Consider the following 9,254-nt stretch of genomic DNA (forward strand, 5'->3'; position numbering starts at 1 on the left):
CCCCTGTGGGAGCGCACTGACCACCAGGGGGCAGCTCCTGCATTGAGCGTCTGCCCCCTGGTGGTCAGTGTGTGTCATAGTGACCAGTCATTCCCAGTCGTTCTGCTGTTAGGGTCAATTTGCATATTACCCTTTTATTATATAGGATAGAGGCCTGGTGCATGGGTGGGGGCTGGCTGGTTTGCCCTGAAGGGTGTCCCGGATCAGGGTGGGGGTCCCACTGGGGTGCCTGGCCAGCCTGGGTGAGGGGCTGAGGGCCGTTTTCAGGCTGGCCACACGCCATTCAGGGTAGGGGTCCCCCCTGGGGTGCCTGGACATCCTGGGTGAGTGGCTGATGGCTGTTTGCAGGCTGGCCAAGGCCCCCAGGGGGGACCCTCATGCTATGAGGGTGTGGCCATCCTAGGTGAGGGGCTGATGGCTGTTTTCAGGTTGGCCACAGCCCCTTCAGGGTAGGGGTCCCTGCTGGGGTGCCTGGCCAGCCTGGGTGAGGGGCTGATGGCTGTTTGCAGGCTTGCCACAGCCCCTTCAGGGGAGGGGTCCCCGCTGGGTTGCCTGGGCAGCCTGGGTGAGGGGCTGAGGGCCATTTTCAGGCTGGCCACACCCCCTTCATGGTGGAAGGTCCTGCTTGGGTGCCTGGCCAGCCTAGGTGAGGGGCTGATGGCTGTTTGCAGGCTGGCCAAGCTCCCCAGCAGGGACCCTCACCCCATGAGAGTGTGGCCATCCTGGGTGAGGGGCTGATGGTTGTTTTCAGGCTTGACACAGCCCCCAGCCACACAAACTCCCAGTGGAGGCTGGCTGGAAGCAGGTATCTGGGATTTATTTAGCTTCTATAATTGAAACTTTGTTGCCTTTTGCGGAGGCCACAGCCGGCCAGGGCAGGCGGGAAGCTTGGCTTTCTCCATCGCTGGGTCAACCAAGCCTCCTGCTTGCTCCAGCTCCCTGGCTGCTGGCCGCCATCTTGGTTGGGTTAATTTGCATATACTCGCCGCTCTGATTGGCTGGTGGTGTGGTTTGGGTGTAGCGAAAGTACGGTCAATTAGCATCTTTGTCTTTTATTAGTGTAGATGTTTTTCTTATTTGCTCATACCTAGAATATTCATAAAAACTTCAAAACTGCTAACTTATATCTCTGCAATAAATAAACCTACCAACCAGAGTAAAATATTTATATATAGTTCTTTTTTTATGTTTAGCCTTAGAGAGTAGAGTCAAAATATTGTTTTCCAAGGTTATTTATATTGATTCTCCCCTGCCCCCTCAATGAGTTAGTCATTTACAGTAAAGTCAAGTTCATTTGTTTCTGTTTTTATTCCATTTAAGCCTCCAAACTCCATCACTATTGATTTTATGTATGTATGTATGTATGTATGTATGTATTTACGTGACTGTCTAAACCATGAATATAGTTGTAAGAATCATAAGTATATAAACAGATTTACTCAGAGTAGTGTCACTACCCCTCCTATCTCCTATGATTCCATCTAACCATTTCTCTCATTCTTTTCACCCAGTTTCTAAGCACACCCCTGTAGACCCTTATTAACTCCTTGATGTATGCATTTTATTCCATTAGTTTCTTATTTTTGCCTCCTATGTTTCTCTTTAAACCAATGAGAGGATGCATTTATTTTGTTATTTCCCCTTATTTCTTGCATTAAACTTTTTAGCCTTAGAAATTCAACACAGGTGTGAGGCCAAGAAAACCAGGAAAAGGATAAGGAGAAACATGAGGATGAGAATTACGTCTGAGGCTTAGTGATGAACCAGTACATATAGGAAAATGGCCTTTCCACAGCATGGGATGGAGCAGTTCCCTCCATTCTTCAGTGGACCCGAATAAGTAATAAAGGCAAAGGAGCACTACTTAAGTTTCACAGCCATTTTATTATTTACTTTGCTTGTGATGTTTTTCAAGAGAAAAATATTATAGTTTTTTTTTTTTACTGAGTCAAATCTGGCTATTATGTTATCACTACTGAGATTAACAGCATTAGGGAGTCCTATTTATTTCCACAGTTATATAATTTCTTCTAGTATTTATAGGATCATATTATTGATGGTTGTATTATTTGTATAGGAATAATTCCCCAAAGCAGCATTGCTGACCTTGTGAGTTTAGTTTATTGTTTTAACACTGCAAATAATGCTAAATAATTTAAACCATGCAAAAAGCAATAGTAACAATTAAGTTCCCTGACACCCCAACCCACAGCACTGCAGTTCCCTTCCCTGGAGGAAAACACATTTATCAGTTCTGTGAGATGTAATAGCAGAGATAATTTTTTTCCCTTTTATGGTATTACATTTAGATTGCTAGTCACCTTCTAATTTATTCCATTTGGTTTAAGGCAGAATTGCTTTTTTTTTTCAAATAAATAGCCAATTATCTTAACATCATTTATCTATAGAACAGTCCATTATTTCCCTGAAGATTTTTAAATGCCAACATTTTCATATTCTAACTCCCCATATATAACGTCATTCTTGACCCTCTCTTCCATACCACTGACCTACTCCACTTTTCTGTTCTTATACCACTTTTCAAGTATTTCTAAAATTATGAGTGAAAAGATTGAATAGGATAGAATTAGAGAAAACAGAATCTAGCTTTAAGTAACAGTTGATTTTGTGGCACAGCAAGGCTGTGCACATTTGTTTTTCCTTTTCAACATCTTTGAGCCTAGAAGAACTTTCGAATCAAATTTGTAGGATCCAGTTATTATCCATTAGAAATTGGCAAAGTATTTGTTTTAATTCATAAAATTATTAGAGAAAATATATTTTGTAATAAAAACAAAGTCTTCAAGAAATACACATAATATGCAATATACACATAAATACTTTTTAGAAGAGTTGTAAAGCACCACACCTAATCATGTCACCTTCCCATCTCCATTTAAAATAGGCCATTGGCTTTTTACTGCTGTTCATATAAAGGAATAAATGTACACTATGCTCTGCATCATGCAGCTGAGATGTGCCTCTTATTCCTCATATGATTCCATGGTACCCCTTATTCTCTGAGCTCTGGTAAATGCTGATTTTTGTGTATGTTTTTCTTTCTCCTTACAATGTTTGTCTGTACCTCCTTCCCCATTGGAAACTTAACTAAAAGGTCACTTCTTCAGGAAGTATTTACTTACATATACCCTCCTTGATTCACTAGTTCAGTACATCTCATAATACCATATGCCTTTTCTTTATTTTTAAATCCTCACCTGATGATATGTTTTTATTGATGAGAGAGAAAGAGAGAGAGAGAGAGAGAGAGAGAGAGAGAGAGAGAGAAACATGATGTGAGAGATAAACATCCATTGGATGCCTTCTCTATGTTCCCTAACCAGGGATGGAAATTGCAACCCAGATGTGTGCCCTGACCAGGAATGGAACCTGCCACTTTCAGGTGTATAGGACAACACGCAAACCAACTGAGCCACAATGGCCAGGGCCATACACCCTTTCTTTATAGAATTATTCAATCTATTTATATCTATTTTGTAAGTGTTTATTGAGGACCCTCTCACATAAATGTTGATTCAATGAGGGAAGTAACCATTATATCTTTATCTTTCAGCTCAGTGACTGGAAAATCAACTGCAATTTAACACATAATTGCTTAATGAAGAAGTAAATATATTGTGTCCCTATTATGCATAATCCATTCAGCTCTATAAGAAAAAATATAATTCTTTACTTAAAAAAAATCTTAGTCTTAGTTTAATCATTTGCATATTTGAAATTGCAAACTCCTCTATCACTCCAACACACTCTTAATTCTCCTTATCTTGCCTTTTTTTTTAACCTTAGCACCTCTTGGCATCTAATATACTAGTACTTTAAGAGTTATTTAATCATTATATCTATTAAGAGTGGGAATTTTTGTTGACTAATGAGTCTCAACCACTTAAAACAGCTCCTAGTACATAGTAGGCATTCAGCAAATATTTGTTGGATAAAGAATGAATGAATTTCCAAAATAATAATTATGAAATGCCTTTTTAAAATTTTTTTATTGATTTCAGAGAGAAAGGGAGAAATAGAGAGATAAAAACATCAATGATGAGAAAGAATCATTGATCTGCTGCCTCCTGCACCCCCCACACTGGGGATCGAGCTTGCAACCTGGGCCTGTGCCCTGACTGGGAATCGAACCATAACCTCCTGGTTCATAGGTTGACGCTCAGCCACTGAACCACGCTGGCCTGGTTGAAATGCCTTATTAATAAGTGTTATCACCCACAATGTTGACCTTCACCTTAGTTAACAACACTGTGTACCTATAGCAGTGTTCACAATAGAGGCAATTTCCACCCCCACCCGCAGGGAACATTTGACAATGTCTGGAGATATTTACAGTTGTCACAACTTGAGGAGGATGATATTGGAATTGCTATAGAAGTCAGAGATATTTCTAAACATCCTTAATTACAGACAACTCCCCACAACTAAGAATTATGGGGCCCAAAATGTCAGTAGTGCAGGGGTTGAGAAATGGTGAACCATAAGCTCTTCTGCTCTCTGTCCCTTTCTTTCCATTAACTTATCTCCATCAGTTTGCATCACTTCTGTTGCTATAAGTCTCCTCCTCAGCTGGACCTCACTCAGTAATTCTGGGTGAAGGTTCCCCAATTTAGTTTTATTTCCAATCTGGCCTGAGAAGAAGTACAAGAAAGGTCTGCCCGTTCAGCCACCAACCTCTCCCTCCTTCCTCCCCAAAGATATTTTTCTCTCTCACATCAAAGAGAGAGAAAGACGTTAATAGGTGTGCCCCTTCTTCTCTCACTAATTTCAGATGTGCCCCTCTTCTCTCACTCATTCTCACCTCAGGCTTATCAGTGCACCCATGAGCTTTGATTAGTACTACTGAGGGCTTTTTTAAAAAGTTGCTGAATTTCAATTTACCAAATGGAATTCATTATATCATTTTCTCTCTTCTGTAGAGCCATAATATGGAGATATCCCAGCTCTATCTATTACCAAGTTATGTAAAAAAAATGCATGGTTACCTAACCTCTTTTTTATTCAATATCTCAATTTAAAATAAAATATCACTTTAATGTTATTTCAATAGCTTCCATTTAATATTTGGGGAGGAATGAACAAATGCATAGCATTATGACTATTCTTTCTACACATGTGAAAATTTTAACTTTAATATGATATTAATATTATTCCTTCTTATTTTTCAAATAAATTAGTAGAAGATAATTATAATTAGCCATGTCTGGCACTAGTATAAAAATGGCAAGTGAAGCTCTGGACGGTGTGCTTGGTGGTTAGAGCATTGGCCTGCTCACTGGGCTGCAGATTCAGTACCAGTTGGGGCATGTGCATGAGGTAACCAATTCTCTCTCACATCAATGTTTCTCTCTCTCTCTCTCCTTCTCTCTCTTCCATTTTTTTCTAAAAATCAATGGGAAAAAATATCCTTGGGGAGGAAGGAGGGAGAAGATAGAAGATGGTGGCGGCATAGGCAGACCTTTCTTGCACTTCCTCCCAGGCCAGACTGGAAATAAAACTAAATTGGGGAACATTCACCCAGAATTACCGAGTGAGGTCCAGCTGAGGAGGAAACTTATAATAAGGAAGGACAGAAAATACCTGGGGACTGGCGAGGTCATGAGAGTGGCTGACCCAGCTTCCAGGGATGGCAGGCCAGGAGTGAGCATCTTATAATCGTTGACCTCAGTGCACATAAGACTCATCACTTTCTTGTATTAAAGCAGTCTCAGTTTCCATTTCTATATGTGCAGAGTACACCAGGCTGAGTCTACTTTTGGAGTGTGTGTGTGTGTGTGTGTGTGTGTGTGTGTGTGTGTATGCATGTATCGGTCGGGGTGATGCACATGGGGGAAGCAGAGGTTTTGGAGGTCCCTTGACATGAATCAATACTCAATAATGGTTGCTGAACATTAATGTTTTAATTTGGGCTAAGAAAAGAAGGAAAATATTTTTGTGAAGTACCTGAAAAGAAGTTTGTAGGGAAGTGCGAAATTAAGAAGGCATCGCCCCTTTGATTGGCTTTTTAAGGTGCTATGAAGGAGGAGGGCTGTATTTCTTTTCCATTGCTGCAAGACACATCACCACAAATTTGAAGCTTAAACAACATCCATTAATTATCCCACAGTTTCTCTAGGCCAGAGGTCCAAGCACAGTTCCAATGAGTTCTTTGCTCTGTCTCATAAATTGGGATCAGGTCTGGGGTCTCATCTGAAACTTAGGATCTCCTTCTAAGAAGCTCCCATGGTTGTTACCAAATTCAGTTCTGTGCAGCTGTAGAATTCATGGATGCTTGTAGGCCACCAGGGGAATCTCTGATTTCTAGAATTTTGTAAATCGTTACCTGATTAGGTCAGGCCCACTCAGGGTAATCTCCCTTTTGATTAACTCAAAATTAACTGGGCTTTAATTACCTCTGGAAAAATCCCCTCATCTTTGCCACGTCAAATAATCTAATTATGGAGGGACTATTTTGTCCTATTTCCAGGTTCTACCCACACTCAAAGGAAGGGGTTATATAGGGAGTGCACACCTGGAGAAGGGGGGAGGAATCTTTGGAGTCATTTTAGAATTCTACCAACCATAAGTCCAGCTAGAGGAGGAGCTAAAGGAGATGGTTTAACACCCATTATTGTGTTGGGTAAAGAGACAAAGAGAAGCACAGAGCTGGGGGAGAACCATCTCCTATCAAACCTAACAGAGATGACTGGGAACTGTGGCATCCTGAGGGCTCAAGGTGGCCCAAGAGGAGAAGTGCTCATGCAGGACCACGTCACTGGTGTGGTAGGACGGCAGTCCCTTGGTGGAAACCCATCCCAGTGCCGTCTCGAGGTTCTCCAGGGATGGTCAGGGTTGAAGAACCTGAGTGAACCTAATTTCAATGACTTATGAAATATTACAGAGAAAGAACCTAAGAATTTTCTGGAAATATTTTGTTAGGGTTTGAGTTTCAGAAGTTATAACTGTAGTGGCTGTAAGTTATCACAATTTAAATCTTTGATATAGATTTGACATTTTTACATGTGAGCTAATTATTTATAATGGCTCCATTTTTAGGCATTAAATTGCAGATTACGTTATATGATTTCTATGGCTTTCTCAATATCTGCCCTTATTAGGCACCAAAACAAACAAACACACAAAAGCAAACAACACCTCAGCACTGAGCAGTAATGAAGAGCTGGAGGTCACCCCCTCGGTGGCAGCCATGCTCCTCGGAAGCCGGCTTCTCTGAAGTACTGGTCTGTGGAATTTTGTAAGATTCTCTGTGTATGCAATAAAAGGAAATAACTTAAAGCCTGAGAACTATAAGAAAATGTACCTTTTTACAAGGAAGTGTTGTACTATATGGTTGTTTACTGTGTCCTACTAGATGACCCCTGGCAGCCACTTTGAGAAAAAGCGTATTTTCACTTTCAGTCTCACCAGGATTTTGTGTTCAACTGTCTCGTGCCCCCTTGCATTTAGGATGAACTTCACTTCGGGGTTATTGTGTAACATAATAGAGACAAGCACTGCTTCCAGTTGGCCTGTAAGTAGAAAGAGAGAGTATAATTCTAATCTAGTCTCAGAAAAGAAAACCTTTCTATTCTTCCTTTCACCACTTCCCCCCCCTTACAGTGGGGGATACTCTTCAGAAAACACATTCACTTTAAGTGCCCGAAGTGGGGATTGCCTTGTTAGCAAAATTATGACATCAAACAATAAACAGAGCATTTTATCAGCAATTTTTAGCAGAGCATTTTTACCAGAATTAAATATTGAAGTTATCAACACAAAGCCTACATGACTACTTTTAATAAGAGGGATACAGACTGGACAGGCCTGTCTGTGTTCTTGTGATGAGATTCCAAAGCTAAACAATTACTAGATAATCCTTTCATTTAACAGACCCTCAGAATCACAGGGGATCTAACAAACTGGAATTGCTTTTTGGGGCAGAAGGTAGAAAGAGGGTATATTTTGGAATAAAGTTTGGATTGTCTCAAATATATAAGAATTGTTTTCCTAATGCAATAATTGCATTTCCCGTAGTTTCCTTGCTTGGAAGAAATAGTAAATCCCCAAATTAACCAGAATGTTCTATTGCATTTATGTATGATTTTCAAAGTGCTATAAATATGTTACTTAAGCCTCATTGCAACTGTGTGCCGTGTAGCAATAAAAGGGAACAAGAAAAAGAAAGTAGGGCTCCACTGATGGACACAGACAATAGTGAGGTGAAGACCAGGGAGTGGGGGGTGGGGTGGGGTGAATGGGGGGGAAAAGGGAACATCTGTAATGCTTTCAACAATAAAGATACATTTAAAAAAAAGAAAGTGGGGTTCCATTCTACATGTAAGAAAGGTAAAACCAAAAGAGAAAAAGAGAAAACAAGTAACTTTCATAATGTCAAAGTGAAATTTAATTATATTTTCATCGCTTTTCAGCCTTTTGGCTAAGATCAAATGTAATTATATGTCCATGCATGGCATAGCCTAATATTTTTTTCCTATTATACAAAAGAGAAAAGATAATTAATTAAAGGGAACGTGTAAGACAATAGGAAGTACATAAACATTGATGCTTGGAAAACCTATACATAATTCTCTTTGAAAATGATCCCTGGATTTTTCAGCACTTAAATGTATCTATTGGCCCTTGGGCTTCATATAAAGCTCACATTTGTTGAGTTACAGGTCTACTGTGTATATATAGATGAGGTCACTTGTATTTAAATAACTTAATGATTGATTTCTACCTTCAACCAAGAAGAAATATTAGGGGTTTAACCTTCCTGACTGTAAGCAATATGAAACACCATAAGGAAGAACAGTTTTTAGATATTAAACCAGAGCAGTGCCACACAGTGAGCCCTGTGAGAAAGAAAACAACCTAAGTAAAGACTACAGTTATATCAGTTCATTGTCTGGATAAGGTGGGGAAATCCACGCAGAACCCAATGATCTTACTGAGTTGAGCAGCCAAAGGTTAAAGCTCAGAGAGGTCAAGGTAGCTGGACTTTGCAGATAAGAATACTGCCTGTTTAGCCTCAGGTTTGAGATGACAATGAAATAATTTTCTATTTTTAAATTGGGGGGGGGGCGGGCAAGAATATTCTGTGTAATATATTTCCATGCAACACAAATAGCAGATCATATTCAAATACCTGGATACATCTACATTTTGATCAAAGAAGGAAACACTTTATTTTAATGGGAAAGTAAACAAAAAGAACTACCCATTGGGCCTTTACTTATAAAATTAATTTTATA

The sequence above is a fragment of the Myotis brandtii genome, unplaced genomic scaffold (assembly GCF_000412655.1).
Source record: "Myotis brandtii unplaced genomic scaffold, ASM41265v1 scaffold319, whole genome shotgun sequence".
In the NCBI taxonomy this organism is placed as follows: domain Eukaryota; kingdom Metazoa; phylum Chordata; class Mammalia; order Chiroptera; family Vespertilionidae; genus Myotis; species Myotis brandtii.